The 24,360-nt window shown below is 46.3% G+C and overlaps 2 non-coding genes and 53 pseudogenes across 2 annotated transcripts; all 55 read left to right on the plus strand.

Annotated features, from left to right (window-relative positions):
- Window positions 1-1,912: 1,912 nt before the first annotated feature.
- Window positions 1,913-2,031, plus strand: LOC140299618 (5S ribosomal RNA; annotated as a pseudogene).
- A 272-nt stretch (window positions 2,032-2,303) lies between these two features.
- Window positions 2,304-2,422, plus strand: LOC140288708 (5S ribosomal RNA; annotated as a pseudogene).
- Window positions 2,423-2,691: 269 nt separating this feature from the next.
- On the plus strand, window positions 2,692-2,800 carry LOC140295844 (5S ribosomal RNA; annotated as a pseudogene).
- A 269-nt stretch (window positions 2,801-3,069) lies between these two features.
- Window positions 3,070-3,188, plus strand: LOC140299283 (5S ribosomal RNA; annotated as a pseudogene).
- Window positions 3,189-3,460: 272 nt separating this feature from the next.
- Window positions 3,461-3,579, plus strand: LOC140293078 (5S ribosomal RNA; annotated as a pseudogene).
- A 269-nt stretch (window positions 3,580-3,848) lies between these two features.
- On the plus strand, window positions 3,849-3,967 carry LOC140295956 (5S ribosomal RNA; annotated as a pseudogene).
- A 269-nt stretch (window positions 3,968-4,236) lies between these two features.
- Window positions 4,237-4,355, plus strand: LOC140308984 (5S ribosomal RNA; annotated as a pseudogene).
- A 269-nt stretch (window positions 4,356-4,624) lies between these two features.
- Window positions 4,625-4,743, plus strand: LOC140293943 (5S ribosomal RNA; annotated as a pseudogene).
- Window positions 4,744-5,012: 269 nt separating this feature from the next.
- LOC140300023 (5S ribosomal RNA) lies at window positions 5,013-5,131 on the plus strand (annotated as a pseudogene).
- A 269-nt stretch (window positions 5,132-5,400) lies between these two features.
- LOC140300235 (5S ribosomal RNA) lies at window positions 5,401-5,519 on the plus strand. Its single transcript, XR_011914811.1, has one exon. It is a non-coding gene; the product is annotated as a 5S ribosomal RNA (ribosomal RNA).
- A 272-nt stretch (window positions 5,520-5,791) lies between these two features.
- LOC140293079 (5S ribosomal RNA) lies at window positions 5,792-5,910 on the plus strand (annotated as a pseudogene).
- Window positions 5,911-6,173: 263 nt separating this feature from the next.
- LOC140294269 (5S ribosomal RNA) lies at window positions 6,174-6,292 on the plus strand (annotated as a pseudogene).
- A 263-nt stretch (window positions 6,293-6,555) lies between these two features.
- On the plus strand, window positions 6,556-6,674 carry LOC140293944 (5S ribosomal RNA; annotated as a pseudogene).
- A 269-nt stretch (window positions 6,675-6,943) lies between these two features.
- LOC140292907 (5S ribosomal RNA) lies at window positions 6,944-7,062 on the plus strand (annotated as a pseudogene).
- A 269-nt stretch (window positions 7,063-7,331) lies between these two features.
- Window positions 7,332-7,450, plus strand: LOC140299698 (5S ribosomal RNA; annotated as a pseudogene).
- Window positions 7,451-7,719: 269 nt separating this feature from the next.
- On the plus strand, window positions 7,720-7,838 carry LOC140292734 (5S ribosomal RNA; annotated as a pseudogene).
- Window positions 7,839-8,107: 269 nt separating this feature from the next.
- On the plus strand, window positions 8,108-8,226 carry LOC140289075 (5S ribosomal RNA; annotated as a pseudogene).
- Window positions 8,227-8,495: 269 nt separating this feature from the next.
- Window positions 8,496-8,614, plus strand: LOC140294163 (5S ribosomal RNA; annotated as a pseudogene).
- A 266-nt stretch (window positions 8,615-8,880) lies between these two features.
- LOC140294310 (5S ribosomal RNA) lies at window positions 8,881-8,999 on the plus strand (annotated as a pseudogene).
- Window positions 9,000-9,268: 269 nt separating this feature from the next.
- LOC140294550 (5S ribosomal RNA) lies at window positions 9,269-9,387 on the plus strand (annotated as a pseudogene).
- Window positions 9,388-9,659: 272 nt separating this feature from the next.
- Window positions 9,660-9,778, plus strand: LOC140299608 (5S ribosomal RNA; annotated as a pseudogene).
- Window positions 9,779-10,047: 269 nt separating this feature from the next.
- LOC140290077 (5S ribosomal RNA) lies at window positions 10,048-10,166 on the plus strand (annotated as a pseudogene).
- A 269-nt stretch (window positions 10,167-10,435) lies between these two features.
- LOC140284438 (5S ribosomal RNA) lies at window positions 10,436-10,554 on the plus strand (annotated as a pseudogene).
- Window positions 10,555-10,823: 269 nt separating this feature from the next.
- Window positions 10,824-10,942, plus strand: LOC140293537 (5S ribosomal RNA; annotated as a pseudogene).
- Window positions 10,943-11,589: 647 nt separating this feature from the next.
- Window positions 11,590-11,708, plus strand: LOC140288918 (5S ribosomal RNA; annotated as a pseudogene).
- A 269-nt stretch (window positions 11,709-11,977) lies between these two features.
- Window positions 11,978-12,096, plus strand: LOC140318371 (5S ribosomal RNA; annotated as a pseudogene).
- Window positions 12,097-12,365: 269 nt separating this feature from the next.
- Window positions 12,366-12,484, plus strand: LOC140294933 (5S ribosomal RNA; annotated as a pseudogene).
- A 269-nt stretch (window positions 12,485-12,753) lies between these two features.
- LOC140295516 (5S ribosomal RNA) lies at window positions 12,754-12,872 on the plus strand (annotated as a pseudogene).
- A 269-nt stretch (window positions 12,873-13,141) lies between these two features.
- Window positions 13,142-13,260, plus strand: LOC140301164 (5S ribosomal RNA; annotated as a pseudogene).
- Window positions 13,261-13,532: 272 nt separating this feature from the next.
- Window positions 13,533-13,651, plus strand: LOC140292619 (5S ribosomal RNA; annotated as a pseudogene).
- A 269-nt stretch (window positions 13,652-13,920) lies between these two features.
- Window positions 13,921-14,039, plus strand: LOC140304135 (5S ribosomal RNA; annotated as a pseudogene).
- Window positions 14,040-14,308: 269 nt separating this feature from the next.
- Window positions 14,309-14,427, plus strand: LOC140305298 (5S ribosomal RNA; annotated as a pseudogene).
- Window positions 14,428-14,696: 269 nt separating this feature from the next.
- Window positions 14,697-14,815, plus strand: LOC140293538 (5S ribosomal RNA; annotated as a pseudogene).
- Window positions 14,816-15,462: 647 nt separating this feature from the next.
- LOC140288921 (5S ribosomal RNA) lies at window positions 15,463-15,581 on the plus strand (annotated as a pseudogene).
- A 269-nt stretch (window positions 15,582-15,850) lies between these two features.
- On the plus strand, window positions 15,851-15,969 carry LOC140318376 (5S ribosomal RNA; annotated as a pseudogene).
- Window positions 15,970-16,241: 272 nt separating this feature from the next.
- On the plus strand, window positions 16,242-16,360 carry LOC140292620 (5S ribosomal RNA; annotated as a pseudogene).
- Window positions 16,361-16,629: 269 nt separating this feature from the next.
- On the plus strand, window positions 16,630-16,748 carry LOC140304142 (5S ribosomal RNA; annotated as a pseudogene).
- Window positions 16,749-17,017: 269 nt separating this feature from the next.
- On the plus strand, window positions 17,018-17,136 carry LOC140315526 (5S ribosomal RNA; annotated as a pseudogene).
- Window positions 17,137-17,405: 269 nt separating this feature from the next.
- Window positions 17,406-17,524, plus strand: LOC140287886 (5S ribosomal RNA; annotated as a pseudogene).
- Window positions 17,525-17,793: 269 nt separating this feature from the next.
- Window positions 17,794-17,912, plus strand: LOC140296366 (5S ribosomal RNA; annotated as a pseudogene).
- Window positions 17,913-18,181: 269 nt separating this feature from the next.
- LOC140292621 (5S ribosomal RNA) lies at window positions 18,182-18,300 on the plus strand (annotated as a pseudogene).
- Window positions 18,301-18,569: 269 nt separating this feature from the next.
- Window positions 18,570-18,688, plus strand: LOC140315537 (5S ribosomal RNA; annotated as a pseudogene).
- A 269-nt stretch (window positions 18,689-18,957) lies between these two features.
- LOC140291159 (5S ribosomal RNA) lies at window positions 18,958-19,076 on the plus strand (annotated as a pseudogene).
- Window positions 19,077-19,732: 656 nt separating this feature from the next.
- On the plus strand, window positions 19,733-19,851 carry LOC140293891 (5S ribosomal RNA; annotated as a pseudogene).
- A 269-nt stretch (window positions 19,852-20,120) lies between these two features.
- LOC140292622 (5S ribosomal RNA) lies at window positions 20,121-20,239 on the plus strand (annotated as a pseudogene).
- A 269-nt stretch (window positions 20,240-20,508) lies between these two features.
- LOC140300177 (5S ribosomal RNA) lies at window positions 20,509-20,627 on the plus strand (annotated as a pseudogene).
- Window positions 20,628-20,896: 269 nt separating this feature from the next.
- LOC140283286 (5S ribosomal RNA) lies at window positions 20,897-21,015 on the plus strand (annotated as a pseudogene).
- Window positions 21,016-21,284: 269 nt separating this feature from the next.
- LOC140289126 (5S ribosomal RNA) lies at window positions 21,285-21,403 on the plus strand (annotated as a pseudogene).
- A 269-nt stretch (window positions 21,404-21,672) lies between these two features.
- On the plus strand, window positions 21,673-21,791 carry LOC140300178 (5S ribosomal RNA; annotated as a pseudogene).
- Window positions 21,792-22,060: 269 nt separating this feature from the next.
- Window positions 22,061-22,179, plus strand: LOC140283297 (5S ribosomal RNA; annotated as a pseudogene).
- A 269-nt stretch (window positions 22,180-22,448) lies between these two features.
- Window positions 22,449-22,567, plus strand: LOC140289127 (5S ribosomal RNA; annotated as a pseudogene).
- A 269-nt stretch (window positions 22,568-22,836) lies between these two features.
- LOC140279023 (5S ribosomal RNA) lies at window positions 22,837-22,955 on the plus strand (annotated as a pseudogene).
- A 269-nt stretch (window positions 22,956-23,224) lies between these two features.
- LOC140279029 (5S ribosomal RNA) lies at window positions 23,225-23,343 on the plus strand (annotated as a pseudogene).
- Window positions 23,344-23,612: 269 nt separating this feature from the next.
- On the plus strand, window positions 23,613-23,731 carry LOC140298496 (5S ribosomal RNA). The gene has a single exon (XR_011914137.1). It is a non-coding gene; the product is annotated as a 5S ribosomal RNA (ribosomal RNA).
- A 269-nt stretch (window positions 23,732-24,000) lies between these two features.
- Window positions 24,001-24,119, plus strand: LOC140299657 (5S ribosomal RNA; annotated as a pseudogene).
- The last annotated feature ends 241 nt before the right edge of the window (window positions 24,120-24,360 follow it).

The raw sequence follows: 24,360 nt of genomic DNA on the forward strand, positions 1-24,360 counted from the left end.
TCTTATCTTCTCAACATTGTTTACACACACCTCTGCACTTATTGCAAGGTTTATCATCTGTTTAATTTTCATGTTTCTTGTGGGATTCGAACCTGTATTGTGGCAACACCCCAACATACCACAGTGCTTTGGACTTTACTAAAGCCTACTGTAGGGGGGAGCACACAACATGTGTATAACTGTAAATGTAAATAAGCCTCCCATCATTTTTCCCCTCTTTTTTTGGTACACTCAATTATTTGAGAGACTAGCTATCTATCTGTATCACTATTTGTGCAACACAAGTGAATGAAACAAATTCCAAATTGAGCAAAGAAAGTATTTTTAAAAAATCTTTGGTTGAGACAAAGAGTGTTGGGTTTTGTTGATAAATGTAAAATAATTCTCCAAGTAATTCTGGCTTCACTTTTGACAATTGCATTAAATGGATGTCACTCACACTCACTGTCGTCCTGTTTTGCAAAGGGAAATTAAATAAAAATGTGAAGGCTGTTCTTGGTTCAAGTAAAATTATCAAACTTTATTAACATTGTAACAATAATCACACAGTAACAGACGAGCAATCATCTGCGAACAGACAGACAGACAGACAGACACTTAACGTAAACTTAACGCCGCAGTTAAAACGTCGCATGAAATGGAAGCTGTCCAAGCGCACTGCAGACCTCCATGGGTGGAAGAGTTTGACCACTGAAGACACACCTGTGAAAAACAAAGTCAGCCGCTGCCCAATTGCCAGTACCACTCCTCCCACAAGTGGAGTGGTAACAGTGTGTGTGTGTGTGGCACACAGTTTTTCAAACGTATATTTGATAAAGAATTTTATCATTTTTACCCACCTGACTGGCTGCAGCAGTCCCGGTCAACATAGATGACCTCAGGTTCAGCTTGGCCCGCATTCTTGTATCGAGTGACGATGCCATGGCACAACTCTTCCAACCCTGCACCTTCACCCGTTGTCAGAACAGAGTTCAGAACCTGGCCAAACTCGTTGCCGATGTTTATCATCCATGCAGCACTGTCCCCAATAGCGCCAGCCAGCTTCTTGGTGATCTGTAAAAGAAACACTACTTTCAAACTGTTTGTTGTAATTATACACGTGTGCATGTGTCAAACCGACATTCAAGCACTTGCACCTGTAATCATATTCCTGCACATTTTTCATTTTCCCTCTTTTTTCCCCTCCTCTTTTTTTTTGGGGGGGGGGGGGGCAATAAATATAGCTTTCCCAGTGATAACTACTAATACAACCGATTCTCCGCAACAACCAAAAGATTCATCGCACACAAGGCCTTGAAATTGATTTTGGTCAAGAAAGAGGTTTCAGAATATGAAGATCAAATTCAGAGTCTGACAGTGACTTTTAGAAGAGGATGACATTAATCATCAGCTATCTCCTAAACGGGAATGAACCAGAGCTAGACAGCAGCAGGCCCCAGGACCAAGTAGTCAGCAGCCGAGCTGAGATTGAGATCTTACTTATGTTTTGTAAATGTTCAAAGTTCTAAAAAAGTTCAAATGAATAATACATGATAGTTATACCAAAAAACCTTGCTTCATTTGCACTTTTCTTGAATGTTTTCCATCCTTTTTATTTTTACTACTACTAGTACTTGGATGGTAGACTGCCTGGGAATACCAGGTGCTTTAAGCTTTTTCTCTTCTCTCTACCACCTTTTGTTGCAACGTCTGATCACCCTGTGACACATGAGGAAGGTGGTCATCTTCAGCTGCTGCTTTGTTGGCAGACACGAAGTGATCTGAGAGTCTCAGTTTCAGCTGCAGAGAATGATCACATCAGAGAAGATGATATGCCCGTTACACATCAGCCTTTCTCTGCAATTATCTAGTTGCATAGAGGAACCGTATGATTCCAGTACCTATATGATGCACATTTGTCAGTGACATTGTTGCTTACGGCCACACCACGTTGAACATGCCCGACCTCGTCTGATCTCGGAAGCCAAGCACGGTTGGGCCTGGTTAGTACTTGGATGGAAGACCTCTTGGGAATACCAGGTGCTGTAAGCTTTTTCTCTTCTTTCGACCACCTGCATGTCTTTTGTTGCAACGTCTGATCACCCTGTGACACATGAGGAAGTTGGTCATCTTCAGCAGCTGCTGCTGCTTTGTTGGCAGACACGAAGTGATCTGAGAGTCTCAGTTTCAGCTGCAGAGAATGATCACATGAGGGAAGAAGATTTGCCCACTACAAGTCAGCCTTTCTCGGCAATTATCTGGTTACATAGAGGAACCGTATGATTCCATTACCTATATAATGCACATTTGTCAAAGACATTGTCGCTTACGGCCACACCACCCTGAATATGCCCGACCTCGTCTGATCTCGGAAGCCAAGCAGTGTTGGGCCTGGTTAGTACTTTGTTGGTATACAGCTTGGGAATACCAGGTGCTGTAAGCTTTTTCTCTCCTCTCAACCACCTGCATGTCTTTTGTTGCAACGTCTGATCACCCTGTGACACATGAGGAAGTTGGTCATCTTCAGCTGCTGCTGCTTTGTTGGCAGACACGAAGTGATCTGAGAGTCTCATTTTCAGCTAGAGAGAATTATCACGTCAGGGAACAAGATGTGCCCACTACATATCAGCCTTTCTCGGCAATTATCTGGTTACATAGAGGAACCATATGATTCCATTGCCTATATAATGCACATTTGTCACAGAGACTGTTGCTTACGGCCAAACCACCCTGAATATGTCTGATCTCGGAAGCCAAGGAGGGTTGGGCCTGGTTAGTACTTGGATGGGAGACTGCTTGGGAATACCAGGTGCTGTAAGCTTCTTCTCTTCTCTCTACCACCTCCATGTCTTTTGTTGCAACGTCTGATCATCCTGTGACACATGAGGAAGTTGGTCATCTTCAGCTGCTGCTGCTTTGTTGGCAGACATGAAGTGATCTGAGAGTCTCAGTTTCAGTTGCAGAGAATGATCACATCAGAGAAGATGATTTACCCGCTACACATCAGCCTTTCTCGGCAATTATCTGGTTGCATAGAGGAACCGTATGATTCCAGGACCTATATAATGCACATTTGTCAGAGACATTGCTGCTTACGGCCACACCACCCGGAACATGCCCGACCTCGTCTGATCTCGGAAGCCAAGCAGGGTTGGGCCTGGTTAGTACTTGGATGGGAGACCACTTGGTAATACCAGGTGCTGTAAGCTTCTTCTCTACTCTCTACCACCTTCATGTCTTTTGTGGCAACGTCTGATCCTCCTGTGACACATGAGGAAGTTGGTCATCTTCAGCTGCTGCTGCTTCTTTGTTGGCAGACACGAAGTGATCTGAGAGTCTCAATTTCAGCTGCAGAGAATAATCACATCAGGGAAGAACATGTGCCCACTACAAGTCAGCCTTTCTAGGCAATTATCTGGTTACATAGAGGAAGTGTATGATTCCATTGCCTATATAATGCACATTTGTCACGGAGATTGTTACTTACGGCCAAACCACCCTGAATATGTCTGACCTTGTCTGATCTCGGAAGCCAAGGAGGGCTGGGCCTGGTTAGTACTTTGATGGGACACCGCTTGGGAATACCAGGTGCTGTAAGCTTTTTCTCTTCTCTCTACCACCTGCATGTCTTTGGTTGCAATGTCTGATCGCCCTGTGACACATGAGGAAGTTGGTCATCTTCAGCTGCTGCTGCTTTGTTAGCAGACACGAAGTGATCTGAGAGTCTCAGTTTCAGCTGCAGAGAATAATCACATCAAGGAAGAAGATGTGCCCACAACAAGTTAGCCTTTCCCTGCAATTATCTGGTTACATAGAGGAACTGTATTATTCCAGTACCTATATAATGCACATTTTTCACAGACATTGTTACTTACGGCCACACCACCGTAAATATGCCCGACCTCGACTAATCTCGGAACCCAAGCAGGGTTGGGCCTGGTTAGTACTTGAATGGGAGACCCCTTGGGAATGCCAGGTGCTGTAAGCTTTTTCTCTTCTCTCTACCACCTGCATGTATTTTGTTGCAAGGTCTGATCGCCCTGTGACACATGAGGAAGTTGGTCATCTTCAGCTGCTGCTGCTTTGTTGGCAGACACGAAGTGATCTGAGAGTCTCATTTTCAGCTGGAGAGAATAATCACGTCAGGGAAGAAGATGTGCCCACTATTTATCAGCCTTTCTCTGCAATTATCTGGTTATATAGAGGAACCGTATGATTCCAGTACCTATACAATTTACATTTGTCACAGACATTGTTGCTTACGGCCACACCACCCTGAATATGCCTAACCTCGTCTGATCTCGGAAGCCAAGCAGGGTTGTGCCTGGTTAGTACTTGGATGGGAGACCGCTTGGGAATACCAGGTGCTGTAAGCTTTTTCTCTTCTCTCTACCACCTCCATGTCTTTTGTTGCAACGTCTGATCACCCTGTGACACGCGAAGAAGTTGGTCATCTTCAGCTGCTGCTGCTTTGTTGGCAGACACAAAGTGATCTCAGAGTTTCAGTTTCAGCTGCAGAGAATAATCACATCAGGGAAGAAGATGTGCCCACTACAAGTCAGCCTTTCTCGGCAATTATCTGGTTACATAGAGGAAGTGTATGATTCCAGTACCTATATAATACACATTTGTAACAGATATCGTTGCTTACCGCCACACCACCCTGAATAAGCTCAACCTCGTCTGATCTCGGAAGCCAAGCAGGGTTGGGCCTGGTTAGTTCTTGAATGGGAGACCGCTTGCGAATACCAGGTGCTGTAAGCTTTTTCTCTTCTCTCTACCACCTGCATGTCTTTTGTTGCAACGTCTGATCACCCTGTGACACATGAGGAAGGTGGTCATCTTCAGCTGCTGCTGCTTTGTTGGCTGACACGAAGTGATCTGAGAGTCTCAGTTTCAGCTCGAGAGAATAATCACGTCAGGGAAGAAGATGTGCCCACTACTTATCAGCTTTTCTCGGCAATAATCTGGTTACATAGAGGAACTGTATGATTCCAGTACCTATATAATGCACATTTGTCACAGACATTGTTGCTTACGGCCACACCACCCTGAATATGCCCGACCTCGTCTGATCTCGGAAGCCAAGCAGGGTTGTGCCTGGTTAGTACTTGGATGAGAGACCGCTTGGGAATACCAGGTGCTGTAAGCTTTTTCTCTTCTCTCAACCACCTGCATGTCTTTTGTTGCAACGTCTGACCACCCTGTGACACATGAGGAAGTTGGTCATCTTCAGCTGCTGCTGCTTTGTTGGCAGACATGAAGTGATCTGAGAGTCTCAGTTTCAGTTGCAGAGAATGATCACATCAGAGAAGATGATTTACCCGCTACACATCAAACTTTCTCGGCAATTATCTGGTTGCATAGAGGAACCGTATGATTCCAGTACCTATATAATGCACATTTGTCAGAGACATTGCTGCTTACGGCCACACCACCCGGAAAATGCCCGACCTCATCTGATCTCGGAAGCCAAGCAGGGTTGGGCCTGGTTAGTACTTGGATGGGAGACCACTTGGGAATACCAGGTGCTGTAAGCTTCTTCTCTACTCTCTACCACCTTCATGTCTTTTGTGGATACGTCTGATCCTCCTGTGACACATGAGGAAGTTGGTCATCTTCAGCTGCTGCTGCTTCTTTGTTGGCAGACACGAAGTGATCTGAGAGTCTCAGTTTCAGCTGCAGAGAATAATCACATCAGGGAAGAAGATGTGCCCACTACAAGTCAGCCTTTCTCGGCAATTATCTGGTTACATAGAGGAAGTGTATGATTCCATTGCCTATATAATGCACATTTGTCACGGAGATTGTTACTTACGGCCAAACCACCCTGAATATGTCTGACCTTGTCTGATCTCGGAAGCCAAGGAGGGCTGGGCCTGGTTAGTACTTTGATGGGACACCGCTTGGGAATACCAGGTGCTGTAAGCTTTTTCTCTTCTCTCTACCACCTCCATGTCTTTTGTTGCAACGTCTGATCACCCTGTGACACGTGAAGAAGTTGGTCATCTTCAGCTGCTGCTGCTTTGTTGGCAGATACAAAGTGATCTCAGAGTTTCAGCTGCAGAGAATAATCACATCAGGGAAGAAGATGTGCCCACTACAAGTCAGCCTTTCTTGGCAATTATCTGGTTACATAGAGGAAGTGTATGATTCCATTGCCTATATAATGCACATTTGTCACGGAGATTGTTACTTACGGCCAAACCACCCTGAATATGTCTGACCTTGTCTGATCTCGGAAGCCAAGGAGGGCTGGGCCTGGTTAGTACTTTAATGGGACACCACTTGGGAATACCAGGTGCTGTAAGCTTTTTCTCTTCTCTCTACCACCTACATGTCTTTTGTTGCAATGTCTGATCGCCCTGTGACACGTGAGGAAGTTGGTCATCTTCAGCTGCTGCTGCTTTGTTGGCAGACACAAAGTGATCTCAGAGTTTCAGCTGCAGAGAATAATCACATCAGGGAAGAAGATGTGCCCACTACAAGTCAGCCTTTCTCGGCAATTATCTGGTTACATAGAGGAAGTGTATGATTCCAGTACCTATATAATACACATTTGTAACAGATAGCGTTGCTTACCGCCACACCACCCTGAATAAGCTCAACCTCGTCTGATCTCGGAAGCCAAGCAGGGTTGGGCCTGGTTAGTTCTTGAATGGGAGACCGCTTGCGAATACCAGGTGCTGTAAGCTTTTTCTCTTCTCTCTACCACCTACATGTCTTTTGTTGCAACGTCTGACCACCCTGTGACACATGAGGAAGTTGGTCATCTTCAGCTGCTGCTGCTTTGTTGGCAGACACGAAGTGATCTGAGAGTCTCAGTTTCAGCTGGAGAGAATAATCACATCAGGGAAGAAGATGTGCCCACTACAAGTTAGCCTTTCTCGACAATTATCTGGTTACATAGAGGAACTGTATTATTCCAGTACCTATATAATGCACATTTGTCACAGACATTGTTGCTTACGGCCACACCACCCTGAACATGCCCGACCTCGTCTCATCTTGGAAGCCAAGCAGGGTTGGGCCTTGTTAGTACTTGAATGGGAGACTGCTTGGGAATACCAGGTGCTGTAAGCTTTTTCTCTTCTCTCTACCACCTGCATGTCTTTTGTTGCAACGTCTGACCACCCTGTGACACATGAGGAAGTTGGTCATCTTCAGCTGCTGCTGCTTTGTTGGCAGACACGAAGTGATCTGAGAGTCTCAGTTTCAGCTGAAGAGAATGATCACATCAGAGAAGATGATATGCCCGCTACACATCAGCCTTTCTCTGCAATTATCTGGTTATATAGAGGAACCGTATGATTCCAGTACCTATATTATAAACATTTTTCAGAGAGATTGTTACTTACGGCCATACCACCCTGAATAAGCCCGACCTCATCTGATCTCGGAAGCCAAGCAGGGTTTGGCCTGGTTAGTACTTGAATGGGAGACCGCTTGGGAATACCAGGTGCTGTAGGCTTTTTCTCTTCTCTTTACCACCTGCATGTCTTTTGTTGCAATGTCTGATCGCCCTGTGACACATGAGGAAGTTGGTCATCTTCAGCTGCTGCTGCTTTGTTGGCAGACACAAAGTGATCTGAGAGTCTCAGTTTCAGTACCAGAGAATAATCACATCAGGGAAGAAGATGAACCCACTACAAGTCAGCCTTTTTCGGCAATTATCTGGTTGCATAGAGGAACCGTATGATTCCAGTACCTATATAATGCACATTTGTCACAGACATTGTTACTTACGGCCACACCACCCTGAATATGCCCGACCTCGTCTAATCTCGGAACCCAAGCAGGGTTGGGCCTGGTTAGTACTTGAATGTTAGACCGCTTGGGAATACCAGGTGCTGTAAGCTTTTTCTCTTCTCTCTACCACCTGCATGTCTTTTTCTGCAATGTCTGATCGCCCTGTGACACATGAGGAAGTTGGTCATCTTCAGCTGCTGCTGCTTTGTTGGCAGACATGAAGTGATCTGAGAGTCTCAGTTTCAGCTGAAGAGAATGATCACGTCAGGGAAGAAGATGTGCTCACTACAAGTCAGCCTTTCTTGGCAATTATCTGGTTATATAGAGGAACCGTATGATTCCTGTACCTATACAATTTATATTTGTCACAGACATGGTTGTTTACGGCCACACCACCCTGAATATGCCCGACCTCGTCTGATCTTGGAAGCCAATTAGGGTTGGGCCTGTTTAGTACTTGGATGGGAGACCCCTTGGGATTATCAGGTGCTGTAAGCTTTTTCTCTTCTCTCAACCACCTGCATGTCTTTTGTTGCAACGTATGATCACCCTGTGACACATGAGGAAGTTGGTCATCTTCATTTTCTGCTGCTTTGTTGGCAGACACGAAGTGATCTGAGAGTCTCATTTTCAGCTGGAGAAAATTATCACGTCAGGGAACAAGATGTGCCCACTACATATCAGCCTTTCTTGGCAATTATCTGGTTGCATAGAGGAACCGTATGATTCCAGTACCTATATAATGCACATTTGTCACAGATAATGTTACTTACGGCCACACCACCCTGAATATGCCCGACCTCGTCTGATCTAAGAACCCAAGCAGGGTTGGACCTGGTTAGTACTTGAATGGGAGACCGCTTGCGAATACCAGGTGCTGTAAGCTTTTTCTCTTCTCTCTACCACCTACATGTCTTTTGTTGCAACGTCTGATCACCCTGTGACACATGAAGAAGTTGGTCATCTTCAGCTGCTGCTGCTTTGTTGGCAGACACGAAGTGATATGAGAGTCTCAGTTTCAGCTGGAGAGAATAATCACGTCAGGGAAGATGTTTCCACTACTTATCAGCCTTTCTCGGCAATTATCTTGTTACATAGAGGAACCATATGATTCCATTGCCTATATAATGCACATTTGTCACAGAGATTGTTGCTTACGGCCCAACCACCCTGAATATGTCTGACCTCGTCTGCTCTCAGAAGCCAAGGAGGGTTGGCCCTGGTTAGTACTTGGATGAGAGACCGCTTGGGAATACCAGGTGCTGTAAGCTTTTTCTCTTCTCTCTACCACCTGCATGTCTTTTGTTGCAACGTCTGATCACCCTGTGACACATGAGGAAGTTGGTCATCTTCAGCAGCTGCTGCTTTGTTGGCAGACACGAAGTGATCTGAGAGTCTCAGTTTCAGCTGTAGAGAATAATCACATCGGGGAAGAAGATGTGCCCACTACAAGTTAGCCTTTCTTGGCAATTATCTGGTTGCATAGAGGAACCGTATGATTCCAGTACCTATATAATGCACATTTGTCACAGACATTGTTACTTACGGCCACACCACCCTGAATATGCCCAACCTCGTGTGATCTCGGAAGCCAAACAGGGTTGAGCCTGCTTAGTACTTGGATGGGAGACTGCTTGGGAATACCAGGTGCTGTAAGCTTCTTCTCTTCTCTCTACCACCTGCATGTCTTTTGTTGCAACGTCTGATCACCCTGTGACACATGAGGAAGTTGGTCATCTTCAGCAGCTGCTGCTTCTTTGTTGGCAGACACGAAGTGATCTGAGAGTCTCAGTTTCAGCTGCAGAGAATAATCACATCAGGGAAGAAGATGTGCCCACTACAAGTCAGCCTTTCTCTGCAATTCTCTGGTTACATAGAAGAAGTGTATGATTCCAGTACCTATATAATGCACATTTGTCACAGTTATTGTTGCTTACGGCCGCACCACCCTGAATATGCCCGACCTCGTCTGATCTTGGAAGAAAAGCAGGGTTGGGCCTGGTTAGTACTTGAATGGGAGACCACTTCGGAATACCAGGTGCTGTAAGCTTTTTCTCTTCTCTCTACCACCTGCATGTCTTTTGTTGCAACGTCTGATCACCCTGTGACACATGAGGAAGGTGGTCATCTTCAGCTTCTGCTGCTTTGTTGGCAGACACGAAGTGATCTGAGAGTCTCAGTTTCAGTTGCAGAGAATGATCACATCAGAGAAGATGATTTGCCCGCTACACATCAGCCTTTCTCGGCAATTATCTGGTTGCATAGAGGAACCGTATGATTCAAGTACCTATATAATGCACATTTGTCAGAGATATTGTTGCTTACGGCCACACCACCCTGAACATGCCCGACCTCGTCTGATCTCGGACGCCAAACAGGGTTGTACCTGGTTAGTACTTGGATGGGAGACAGCTTGGGAATACCAGGTGCTGTAAGCTTTTTCTCTTCTCTCTACCACCTGCATGTCTTTTGTTGCAACGTCTGATCACCCTGTGACACGTGAAGAAGTTGGTCATCTTCAGCTGCTGCTGCTTTGTTGGAAGACACGAAGTGAACTGAGAATCTCAGTTTCAGCTGAAGAGAATAATCTCGTCAGGGAAGAAGATGTGCCCACTACACATCAGCCTTTCTCATCAATTATCTGGTTACATAGAGGAACCGTATGATTCCTGTACTTATATAATGCACATTTGTCACAGACATTGTTACTTACGGCCACACCACCCTGAATTTGCCTGACCTCGTCTGATCTCGGAAGCCAAGCATTGTTGGGCCTGGTTAGTACTTGGGTGGGAGACCGCTTGGGAATACCAGGTGCTGTAAGCGTTTTCTCTTCTCTCTACCACCTGCATGTGTTTTGTTGCAACGTCTGATCACCCTGTGACACATGAGGAAGTTGGTCATCTTCAGCTGCTGCTGCTTTGTTGGCAGACACGAAGTGATCTGAGAGTCTCAGTTTCAGCTGGAGAGAATAATCACATCAGGGAAGAAGATATGCCCACTACACATCAGCCTTTCTCGGCAATTATCTGGTTACATAGAGGAACTGTATGATTCCAGTACCTATATAATTCACATTTGTAACAAACATTGTTGCTTACGGCCACACCACCCTCAACATATCCGACCTTGTCCGATCTCGGAAGCCAAGCACGGTTGGGCCTGGTTAGTACTTACATGGGAGACTGCTTTGGAATACCAGGTGCTGTAAGCTTTTTCTCTTCTCTCTACCACCTGCATGTCTTTTGTTGCAACGTCTGATCACCCTGTGACACATGAGGAAGTTGGTCATCTTCAGCTGCTGCTGCTTTGTTGGCAGACACAAAGTGATCTGAGAGTCTCAGTTTCAGCTGCAGAGAATAATCACATCAGGGAAGAAGATGTGCCCACTACAAGTCAGCCTTTCTCGGCAATTATCTGGTTACATAGAGGAAGTGTATGATTCCAGTACTTATATAAGGCACATTTGTCACATATATTGTTGCTTACAGCCACACCACCCTGAATAAGCACGATCTCGGAAGCCAAGCAGGTTTGGGCCTGGTTAGTACTTGGAAGGTAGACTGCCTGGGAATACCAGGTGCTTTAAGCTTTTTCTCTTCTCTCTACCACCTGCATGTCTTTTGTTGCAACGTCTGATCACCCTGTGACACATGAGGAAGTTGGTCATCTTCAGCTGCTGCTGCTTTGTTGGCAGACACGAAGTGATCTGAGAGTCTCAGTTTCAGCTGCAGAGAATAATCACGTCAGGGAAGAAGATGTGCCCACTACAAGTCAGCTTTTCTCTGCAATTATCTGGTTACATAGAGGAACCGTATGATTCCAGTACCTATATAATGCACATTTGTCACAGACATTGTTGCTTACGGCCACACCACCCTGAACATGCCCGACCTCGTCTTATCTCGGAAGCCAAGGAGGGTTGGGCCTGGTTAGTACTTAAATGGGAGACCGCTTGGGAATACCAGGAGCTGTAAGCTTTTTGTCTTCTCTCGACCACCTGCATGTCTTTTGTTGCAACGTCTGATCCCCCTGTGACACATGAGGAAGTTGGTCATCTTCAGCTGCTGCTGCTTTGTTGGCAGACACGAAGTGATCTGAGAGTCTCAGTTTCAGCTGCAGAGAATAATCACATCAGGGAAGAAGATGTGCCCATAACAAGTCAGCCTTTCTCTGCAATTATCTGGTTACATAGAGGAATTGTATGATTCCAGTACCTATATAATGCACATTTGTCACAGAAATTGTTCCTTACGGCCATACCACCCTGAATAAGCCCGACCTCGTCTGATCTCGGAAGCCAAGGAGGGTTGGGCCTGGTTAGTACTTTAATGGGAGACTGCTTGGGAATACCAGGTGCTGTAAGCATTTTCTCTTCTCTCTACAACCTGCATGTCTTTTGTTGCAACGTCTGATCACCCTGTGACACATGAGAAAGTTGGCCATCTTCAGCTGCTGCTGCTTTGTTGGAAGACACGAAGTGATCTGAGAGTCTCAGTTTCAGCTGAAGAGAATAATCACGTCAGGGAAGAAGATGTGCCCACTACACATCAGCCTTTCTCAGCAATTATCTGGTTACATAGAGGAACCGTATGATTCCTGTACTTATATAATGCACATTTGTCAGACACATTGTTTCTTACGGCCACACTACCCTGAACATGCCCGACCTTGTCTGATCTCGGAAGCCAAGCAGGGTTGAGCCTGCTTAGTACTTGGATGGGAGACAGCTTGGGAATACCAGGTGCTGTAAGCTTTTTCTCTTCTCTCTACCACCTGCATGTCTTTTGTTGCAACGTCTGATCACCCTGTGACACGTGAAGAAGTTGGTCATCTTCAGCTGCTGCTGCTTTGTTGGCAGACACGAAGTGATCTGAGAGTCTCAGTTTCAGCTGGAGAGAATAATCACATCAGGGAAGAAGATATGCCCACTACACATCAGCCTTTCTCGGCAATTATCTGGTTACATAGAGGAACTGTATGATTCCAGTACCAATATAATGCACATTTGTCACAGACTTTGTTGCTTACGGCCACACCACCCTCAACATATCCGACCTTGTCCGATCACGGAAGCCAAGCACGGTTGGGCCTGGTTAGTACTTAGATGGGAGACTGCTTTGGAATACCAGGTGCTGTAAGCTTTTTCTCTTCTCTCTACCACCTGCATGTCTTTTGTTGCAACGTCTGATCACCCTGTGACACATGAGGAAGTTGGTCATCTTCAGCTTCTGCTGCTTTGTTGGCAGACACAAAGTGATCTGAGAGTCTCATTTTCAGCTGGAGAGAATTATCACGTCAGGGAACAAGATGTGCCCACTACACATCAGCCTTTTTCGGCAATTATCTGGTTACATAGAGGAACCGTATGACTCCATTACCTATATAATGCACATTTGTCACAGAAATTGTCGCTTACGGCCACACCACCCTGAATATGCCCGACCTCGTCTGATCTCGGAAGCCAAGCAGGGTTGGGGCTGGTTAGTACTTGGATGGGAGACCGCTTGGGAATACAAGGTGCTGTAAGCTTCTTCTCTTCTCTCTACCACCTGCATGTCTTTTGTTGCAACGTCTGATCACCCTGTGACACATGAGGAAGTTGGTCATCTTCAGTTACTGCTGCTGCTTTGTTGGCAGACACAAAGTGATCTGAGAGTCTCAGTTTCAGTTGCAGAGAATGATCACATCAGAGAAGATGATTTGCGCGCTACACATCAGCCTTTCTCAGCAATTATCTGGTTGCATAGAGGAACCGTATGATTCCAGTACCTATATAATGCACATTTGTCAGAGACATTGTTGCTTACGGCCACACCACCCTGAATAAGCCCGACCTCGTCTGATCTCGGACGCCAAACAGGGTTGTACCTGGTTAGTACTTGGATGGGAGACAGCTTGGGAACACCAGGTGCTGTAAGCTTTTTCTCTTCTCTCTACCACCTGCATGTCTTTTGTTGCAACGTCTGATCACCCTGTGACACATGAGGAAGTTGGTCATCTTCAGCTGCCGCTGCTTTGTTGGCAGACACAAAGTGATCTGAGAGTCTCAGTTTCAGCTCGAGAGAATAATCACGTCAGGGAAGAAGATGTGCCCACTACTTATCAGCTTTTCTCGGCAATTATCTGGTTACATAGAGGAACCGTATGATTCCAGTACCTATATAATGCACATTTGTCAGAGACATTGTTGCTTACGGCCACACCACCCTGAACATGCCCGACCTCGTCTGATCTCGGACGCCAAACAGGGTTGTACCTGGTTAGTACTTGGATGGGAGACCTCTTGGGAACACCAGGTGCTGTAAGCTTTTTCTCTTCTCTCTACCACCTGCATGTCTTTTGTTGCAACGTCTGATCACCCTGTGACACATGAGGAAGTTGGTCATCTTCAGCTGCTGCTGCTTTGTTGGTAGACACGAAGTGATCTGAGAGTCTCAGTTTCAGCTGCAGAGAATAATCACATGAGGGAAGAAGATTTGCCCACTACAAGTCAGCCTTTCTCGGCAATTATCTGGTTACATAGAGGAACCGTATGATTCCAGTACCTATATAATGCACATTTGTCACAGACATTGTTGCTTACGGCCACACCACCCTGAACATGCCCGACCTCGTCTGATCTCGGTAGCCAAGGAGGGTTGGGCCTGGTTAGTACTTTAATGGGAGACTGCTTGGGAATACCAGGTGCTGTAAGCTTTTTCTCTTCTCTCTACCACCTGCATGTCTTTTGTTGCAACGTCTGATCACCCTGTGACACATGAGGAAGTTGGTCATCTTCAGCTGCTGCTGCTTTGTTGGCAGACACAAAGTGATCTGAGAGTCTCAGTTTCAGCTGGAGAGAATAATCACATCAGGGAAGAAGATATGCCCACTACACATCAGCCTTTCTCTGCAATTATCTGGTTACATAGAGGAACTGTATGATTCCAGTACCAATATAATGCACATTTGTCACAGACTTTGTTGCTTACGGCCACACCACCCTCAACATATCCGACCTTGTCCGATCTCGGAAGCCAAGCACGGTTGGGCCTGGTTAGTACTTACATGGGAGACTGCTTTGGAATACCAGGTGCTGTAAGCTTTTTCTCTTCTCTCTACCACCTGCATGTCTTTTGTTGCAACGTCTGATCACCCTGTGACACATGAGGAAGTTGGTCATCTTCAGCTGCTGCTGCTTTGTTGGCAGACACAAAGTGATCTGAGAGTCTCAGTTTCAGCTGCAGAGAATAATCACATCAGGGAAGAAGATGTGCCCACTACAAGTCAGCCTTTCTCGGCAATTATCTGGTTACATAGAGGAAGTGTATGATTCCAGTACTTATATAAGGCACATTTGTCACATATATTGTTGCTTACAGCCACACCACCCTGAATAAGCACGATCTCGGAAGCCAAGCAGGTTTGGGCCTGGTTAGTACTTGGAAGGTAGACTGCCTGGGAATACCAGGTGCTTTAAGCTTTTTCTCTTCTCTCTACCACCTGCATGTCTTTTGTTGCAACGTCTGATCACCCTGTGACACATGAGGAAGTTGGTCATCTTCAGCTGCTGCTGCTTTGTTGGCAGACACGAAGTGATCTGAGAGTCTCAGTTTCAGCTGCAGAGAATAATCACGTCAGGGAAGAAGATGTGCCCACTACAAGTCAGCTTTTCTCTGCAATTATCTGGTTACATAGAGGAACCGTATGATTCCAGTACCTATATAATGCACATTTGTCACAGACATTGTTGCTTACGGCCACACCACCCTGAACATGCCCGACCTCGTCTTATCTCGGAAGCCAAGGAGGGTTGGGCCTGGTTAGTACTTAAATGGGAGACCGCTTGGGAATACCAGGAGCTGTAAGCTTTTTGTCTTCTCTCGACCACCTGCATGTCTTTTGTTGCAACGTCTGATCCCCCTGTGACACATGAGGAAGTTGGTCATCTTCAGCTGCTGCTGCTTTGTTGGCAGACACGAAGTGATCTGAGAGTCTCAGTTTCAGCTGCAGAGAATAATCACATCAGGGAAGAAGATGTGCCCATAACAAGTCAGCCTTTCTCTGCAATTATCTGGTTACATAGAGGAATTGTATGATTCCAGTACCTATATAATGCACATTTGTCACAGAAATTGTTCCTTACGGCCATACCACCCTGAATAAGCCCGACCTCGTCTGATCTCGGAAGCCAAGGAGGGTTGGGCCTGGTTAGTACTTTAATGGGAGACTGCTTGGGAATACCAGGTGCTGTAAGCATTTTCTCTTCTCTCTACAACCTGCATGTCTTTTGTTGCAACGTCTGATCACCCTGTGACACATGAGAAAGTTGGCCATCTTCAGTTACTGCTGCTGCTTTGTTGGCAGACACAAAGTGATCTGAGAGTCTCAGTTTCAGTTGCAGAGAATGATCACATCAGAGAAGATGATTTGCGCGCTACACATCAGCCTTTCTCAGCAATTATCTGGTTGCATAGAGGAACCGTATGATTCCAGTACCTATATAATGCACATTTGTCAGAGACATTGTTGCTTACGGCCACACCACCCTGAATAAGCCCGACCTCGTCTGATCTCGGACGCCAAACAGGGTTGTACCTGGTTAGTACTTGGATGGGAGACAGCTTGGGAACACCAGGTGCTGTAAGCTTTTTCTCTTCTCTCTACCACCTGCATGTCTTTTGTTGCAACGTCTGATCACCCTGTGACACATGAGGAAGTTGGTCATCTTCAGCTGCTGCTGCTTTGTTGGCAGACACAAAGTGATCTGAGAGTCTCAGTTTCAGCTCGAGAGAATAATCACGTCAGGGAAGAAGATGTGCCCACTACTTATCAGCTTTTCTCGGCAATTATCTGGTTACATAGAGGAACCGTATGATTCCAGTACCTATATAATGCACATTTGTCAGAGACATTGTTGCTTACGGCCACACCACCCTGAACATGCCCGACCTCGTCTGATCTCGGACGCCAAACAGGGTTGTACCTGGTTAGTACTTGGATGGGAGACCTCTTGGGAACACCAGGTGCTGTAAGCTTTTTCTCTTCTCTCTACCACCTGCATGTCTTTTGTTGCAACGTCTGATCACCCTGTGACACATGAGGAAGTTGGTCATCTTCAGCTGCTGCTGCTTTGTTGGTAGACACGAAGTGATCTGAGAGTCTCAGTTTCAGCTGCAGAGAATAATCACATGAGGGAAGAAGATTTGCCCACTACAAGTCAGCCTTTCTCGGCAATTATCTGGTTACATAGAGGAACCGTATGATTCCAGTACCTATATAATGCACATTTGTCACAGACATTGTTGCTTACGGCCACACCACCCTGAACATGCCCGACCTCGTCTGATCTCGGTAGCCAAGGAGGGTTGGGCCTGGTTAGTACTTTAATGGGAGACTGCTTGGGAATACCAGGTGCTGTAAGCGTTTTCTCTTCTCTCTACAACCTGCATGTCTTTTGTTGCAACGTCTGATCACCCTGTGACACACGAGGAAGTTGGCCATCTTCAGCTGCTGCTGCTTTGTTGGAAGACACGAAGTGATCTGAGAGTCTCAGTTTCAACTGAAGAGAATAATGACGTCAGGGAAGAAGATGTGCCGACTACACATCAGCCTTTCTCAGCAATTATCTGGTTACATAGAGGAACCGTATGATTCCTGTAGTTATATAATGCACATTTGTCAGACACATTGTTGCTTACGGCCACACCACCCTGAACATGCCCGACCTCGTCTGATCTCGGAAGCCAAGCAGGGTTGAGCCTCCTTAGTACTTGGATGGAAGACCTCTTGGGAATACCAGGTGCTGTAAGCTTTTTCTCTTCTCTCGACCACCTGCATGTCTTTTGTTGCAACGTCTGATCACCCTGTGACACATGAGGAAGTTGGTCATCTTCAGCTGCTGCTGCTTTGTTGGCTGACACAAAGTGATCTGAGAGTCTCAGTTTCAGTTGCAGAGAATGATCACATCAGAGAAGATGATTTGCCCGCTACACATCAGCCTTTCTCGGCAATTATCTGGTTGCATAGAGGAACCGTATGATTCCAGTACCTATATAATGCACATTTGTCACAGTTATGGTTGCTTACGGCCACACCACCCTGAATATGCCCAACCTCATCTGATCTCAGAAGCCAAGGAGGTTTGGGCCTGGTTAGTACTTGGATGGTAGACATTCTGGGAATACCAGGTGCTGTAAGCTTTTTCTCTTCTCTCTACCACCTGCATGTCTTTTGTTGCAACGTCTGATCACCCTGTGACACATGAGGAAGTTGGTCATCTTCAGCTGCTGCTGCTTTGTTGGCTGACACAAAGTGATCTGAGAGTCTCAGTTTCAGTTGCAGAGAATGATCACATCAGAGAAGATGATTTGCCCGCTACACATCAGCCTTTCTCGGCAATTATCTGGTTGCATAGAGGAACCGTATGATTCCAGTACCTATATAATGCACATTTGTCAGAGACATTGTTGCTTACGGCCACACCACCCTGAATAAGCCCGACCTCGTCTGATCTCGGACGCCAAACAGGGTTGTACCTGGTTAGTACTTGGATGGGAGACAGCTTGGGAACACCAGGTGCTGTAAGCTTTTTCTCTTCTCTCAACCACCTGCATGTCTTTTGTTGCAACGTCTGATCACCCTGTGACACATGAGGAAGTTGGTCATCTTCAGCTTCTGCTGCTTTGTTGGCAGACACGAAGTGATCTGAGAGTCTCAGTTTCAGCTGCAGAGAATGATCACATGAGGGAAGAAGATGTGCCCACTACAAGTCAGCCTTTCTCGGCAATTATCTGGTTACATAGAGGAACCGTATGATTCCAGTACCTATATAATGCACATTTGTCACAGACATTGTTGCTTACGGCCACACCACCCTGAACATGCCCGACCTCGTCTGATCTCGGTAGCCAAGGAGGGTTGGGCCTGGTTAGTACTTTAATGGGAGACTGCTTGGGAATACCAGGTGCTGTAAGCGTTTTCTCTTCTCTCTACAACCTGCATGTCTTTTGTTGCAACGTCTGATCACCCTGTGACACACGAGGAAGTTGGCCATCTTCAGCTGCTGCTGCTTTGTTGGAAGACACGAAGTGATCTGAGAGTCTCAGTTTCAACTGAAGAGAATAATCACGTCAGGGAAGAAGATGTGCCGACTACACATCAGCCTTTCTCAGCAATTATCTGGTTACATAGAGGAACCGTATGATTCCTGTAGTTATATAATGCACATTTGTCAGACACATTGTTGCTTACGGCCACACCACCCTGAACATGCCCGACCTCGTCTGATCTCGGAAGCCAAGCAGGGTTGAGCCTCCTTAGTACTTGGATGGGAGACTGCTTGGGAATACCAGGTGCTGTAAGCGTTTTCTCTTCTCTCTACAACCTGCATGTCTTTTGTTGCAACGTCTGATCACCCTGTGACACATGAGGAAGTTGGTCATATTCAGCTGCTGCTGCTTTGTTGGCTGACACAAAGTGATCTGAGAGTCTCAGTTTCAGTTGCAGAGAATGATCACATCAGAGAAGATGATTTGCCCGCTACACATCAGCCTTTCTCGGCAATTATCTGGTTGCATAGAGGAACCGTATGATTCCAGTACCTATATAATGCACATTTGTCAGAGACATTGTTGCTTACGGCCACACCACCCTGAATAAGCCCGACCTCGCCTGATCTCGGACACCAAGAAGGTTGTACCTGGTTAGTACTTGGATGGGAGACATCTTGGGAATACCAGGTGCTGTAAGCTTTTTCTCTTCTCTCTACCACCTGCATGTCTTTTGTTGCAACGTCTGATCACCCTGTGACACGTGAAGAAGTTGGTCATCTTCAGCTGCTGCTGCTTTGTTGATAGACACGAGGTGATCTGAGAGTCTCAGTTTCAGCTGAAGAGAATAATCACATCAAGGATGAAGATGAACCCACTACAAGTCAGCCTTTTTCGGCAATTATCTGGTTACACAGAGGAACTGTATGATTCCAGTACCTATATAATGCACATTTGTCACAGTTATGGTTGCTTACGGCCACACCACCCTGAATATGCCCAACCTCATCTGATCTCAGAAGCCAAGCAGGTTTGGGCCTGGTTAGTACTTGGGTGGTAGACATTCTGGGAATACCAGGTGCTGTAAGCTTTTTCTCTTCTCTCTACCACCTGCATGTCTTTTGTTGCAACGTCTGATCACCCTGTGACACATGAGGAAGTTGGTCATCTTCAGCTGCTGCTGCTTTGTTGGCTGACACAAAGTGATCTGAGAGTCTCAGTTTCAGTTGCAGAGAATGATCACATCAGAGAAGATGATTTGCCCGCTACACATCAGCCTTTCTCGGCAATTATCTGGTTGCATAGAGGAACCGTATGATTCCAGTACCTATATAATGCACATTTGTCAGAGACATTGTTGCTTACGGCCACACCACCCTGAATAAGCCCGACCTCGTCTGATCTCGGACGCCAAACAGGGTTGTACCTGGTTAGTACTTGGATGGGAGACAGCTTGGGAACACCAGGTGCTGTAAGCTTTTTCTCTTCTCTCTACCACCTGCAAGTCTTTTGTTGCAACGTCTGATCACCCTGTGACACGTGAAGAAGTTGGTCATCTTCAGCTGCTGCTGCTTTGTTGATAGACACGAGGTGATCTGAGAGTCTCATTTTCAGCTGAAGAGAATAATCACATCAAGGAGGAAGATGAACCCACTACAAGTCAGCCTTTTTCGGCAATTATCTGGTTACACAGAGGAAGTGTATGATCCCAGTACCTATATAATGCACACTTGTCACCGATATTGTTGCTTACGGCCACACCACCCTGAATAAGCCCGACCTCGTCTGATCTCGGAAGCCAAGCAGGGTTGGGCCTGGTTAGGACTTGAATGGGAGACCGCTTGGGAATACCAGGTGCTGTAAGCTTTTTCTCTTCTCTATACCACCTGCATGTCTTTTGTTCCAACGTCTGATCACCCTGTTACACATGAGGAAGTTGGTCATCTTCAGCTTCTGCTGCTTTGTTGGCAGACACGAAGTGATCTGAGAGTCTCAGTTTCAGCTGAAGAGAATAATCACATCAGGGAAGAAGTTGTGCCCACTACAAGTCAGCCTTTCTCTGCAATTATCTGGTTACATAGAAGAAGTGTATGATTCCAGTACCTATATAATGCACATTTGTCACAGCTATTGTTGCTTACGGCCGCACCACCCTGAATATGCCTGACCTCGTCTGATCTTGGAAGAAAAGCAGGGTTGGGCCTGGTTAGTACTTGGATGGGAGACCACTTCGGAATACCAGGTGATGTAAGCTTCTTCTCTTCTCTCTACCACCTGCATGTCTTTTGTTGCAACGTCTGATCACCCTGTGACACATGAGGAAGTTGGTCATCTTCAGCTTCTGCTGCTTTGTTGGCAGACACGAAGTGATCTGAGAGTCTCAGTTTCAGCTGAAGAGAATGATCACATCAGAGAAGATTATATGCCCGCTACACATCAGCCTTTCTCGGCAATTATCTGGTTGCATAGAGGAACCGTATGCTTCCAGTAGCTATATAATGCACATTTGTCGGAGACATTGTTGCTTACGGCCACACCACCCTGAACATGCCCGACCTCGTATGATCTCGGAAGCCAAGCAGGGTTGAGCCTGCTTAGTGCTTGGATGGGAGACTGCTTGGGAATACCAGGTGCTGTAAGCTTCTTCTCTTCTCTCTACCACCTGCATGTCTTTTGTTGCAACGTCTGATCACCCTGTGACACGTGAAGAAGTTGGTCATCTTCAGCTGCTGCTGCTTTGTTGATAGACACGAGGTGATCTGAGAGTCTCATTTTCAGCTGAAGAGAATAATCACATCAAGGAGGAAGATGAACCCACTACAAGTCAGCCTTTTTCGGCAATTATCTGGTTACACAGAGGAAGTGTATGATCCCAGTACCTATATAATGCACATTTGTCACAGCTATTGTTGCTTACGGCCACACCACCCTGAATAAGCCCGACCTCGTCTGATCTCGGAAGCCAAGCAGGGTTGGGCCTGGTTAGGACTTGAATGGGAGACCGCTTGGGAATACCAGGTGCTGTAAGCTTTTTCTCTTCTCTATACCACCTGCATGTCTTTTGTTGCAACGTCTGATCACCCTGTTACACATGAGGAAGTTGGTCATCTTCAGCTTCTGCTGCTTTGTTGGCAGACACGAAGTGATCTGAGAGTCTCAGTTTCAGCTGAAGAGAATAATCACATCAGGGAAGAAGTTGTGCCCACTACAAGTCAGCCTTTCTCTGCAATTATCTGGTTACATAGAAGAAGTGTATGATTCCAGTACCTATATAATGCACATTTGTCACAGCTATTGTTGCTTACGGCCGCACCACCCTGAATATGCCTGACCTCGTCTGATCTTGGAAGAAAAGCAGGGTTGGGCCTGGTTAGTACTTGGATGGGAGACCACTTCGGAATACCAGGTGATGTAAGCTTCTTCTCTTCTCTCTACCACCTGCATGTCTTTTGTTGCAACGTCTGATCACCCTGTGACACATGAGGAAGTTGGTCATCTTCAGCTTCTGCTGCTTTGTTGGCAGACACGAAGTGATCTGAGAGTCTCAGTTTCAGCTGAAGAGAATGATCACATCAGAGAAGATTATATGCCCGCTACACATCAGCCTTTCTCGGCAATTATCTGGTTGCATAGAGGAACCGTATGCTTCCAGTACCTATATAATGCACATTTGTCAGAGACATTGTTGCTTACGGCCACACCACCCTGAACATGCCCGACCTCGTATGATCTCGGAAGCCAAGCAGGGTTGAGCCTGCTTAGTGCTTGGATGGGAGACTGCTTGGGAATACCAGGTGCTGTAAGCTTCTTCTCTTCTCTCTACCACCTGCATGTCTTTTGTTGCAACGTCTGATCACCCTGTGACACATGAGGAAGTTGGTCATCTTCAGCTGCTGCTGCTTTGTTGGCAGACACAAAGTGATCTGAGAGTCTCAGTTTCAGCTACAGAGAATAATCACGTCAGGGAAGAAGATGTGCCCACTACAAGTCAGCCTTTCTCTGCAATTATCTGGTTACATAGAAGAAGTGTATGATTCCAGTACCTATATAATGCACATTTGTCACAGCTATTGTTGCTTACGGCCGCACCACCCTGAATATGCCTGACCTCGTCTGATCTTGGAAGAAAAGCAGGGTTGGGCCTGGTTAGTACTTGGATGGTGGACTATCTGGGAATACCAGGTGCTGTAAGCTTCTTCTCTTCTCTCTACCACCTGCATGTCTTTTGTTGCAACGTCTGATCACCCTGTGACACATGAGGAAGTTGGTCATCTTCAGCTGCTGCTGCTTTGTTGGCAGACACAAAGTGATCTGAGAGTCTCAGTTTCAGCTACAGAGAATAATCACGTCAGGGAAGAAGATGTGCCCACTACAAGTCAGCCTTTCTCTGCAATTATCTGGTTACATAGAAGAAGTGTATGATTCCAGTACCTATATAATGCACATTTGTCACAGCTATTGTTGCTTACGGCCGCACCACCCTGAATATGCCTGACCTCGTCTGATCTTGGAAGAAAAGCAGGGTTGGGCCTGGTTAGTACTTGGATGGTGGACTATCTGGGAATACCAGGTGCTGTAAGCTGATTCTCTTCTCTCTACCACCTCCATGTCTTTTGTTGCAACGTCTGATCACCCTGTGACACATGAGGAAGTTGGTCATCTTCAGCTGCTGCTGCTTTGTTGGCAGACACAAAGTGATCTGAGAGTCTCAGTTTCAGCTGCAGAGAATAATCACGTCAGGGAAGAAGATGTGCCCACTACACATCAGCCTTTCTCGGAAATGATCTGGTTGCATAGAGGAACCGTATGATTCCAGTACCTATATAATGCACATTTGTCAGAGACATTGTTGCTTACGGCCACACCACCCTGAACATACCCGACCTCGTCTGATCTCGGAAGCCAAGGAGGGTTGGGCGTGGTTAGTACTTGGATGGGAGACCTCTTGGGAATACCAGGTGCTGTAAGCTTTTTCTTTTCTCTCGACCACCTGCATGTCTTTTGTTGCAACGTCTGATCACCCTGTGACACATGAGGAAGGTGGTCATCTTCAGCTTCTGCTGCTTTGTTGGCAGACACGAAGTGATCTGAGAGTCTCAGTTTCAGCTGCAGAGAATGATCACATGAGGGAAGAAGATGAACCCACTACAAGTCAGCCTTTCTCGGCAATTATCTGGTTACATAGAGGAACCGTATGATTCCAGTACCTATATAATGCACATTTGTCACAGACATTGTTGCTTACGGCCACACCACCCTGAACATGCCCGACCTCGTCTGATCTCGGTAGCCAAGGAGGGTTGGGCCTGGTTAGTACTTGGATGGGAGACCACTTGGGAATACCAGGAGCTGTAAGCTTTTTGTCTTCTCTCGACCACCTGCATGTCTTTTGTTGCAACGTCTGATCACCCTGTGACACATGAGGAAGTTGGTCATCTTCAGCTGCTGCTGCTGTGTTGGCAGACACGAAGTGATCTGAGAGTCTCAGTTTCAGCTGCAGAGAATGATCACATCAGGGAAGAAGATGTGCCCATAACAAGTCAGCCTTTCTCTGCAATTATCTGGTTACATAGAGGAATTGTATGATTCCAGTACCTAT

This window comes from Leuresthes tenuis, unplaced genomic scaffold, assembly GCF_036924035.1.
Source record: "Leuresthes tenuis unplaced genomic scaffold, fLeuTen1.0.hap1 SCAF_1, whole genome shotgun sequence".
NCBI classification, from domain to species: Eukaryota; Metazoa; Chordata; class Actinopteri; order Atheriniformes; family Atherinopsidae; genus Leuresthes; species Leuresthes tenuis.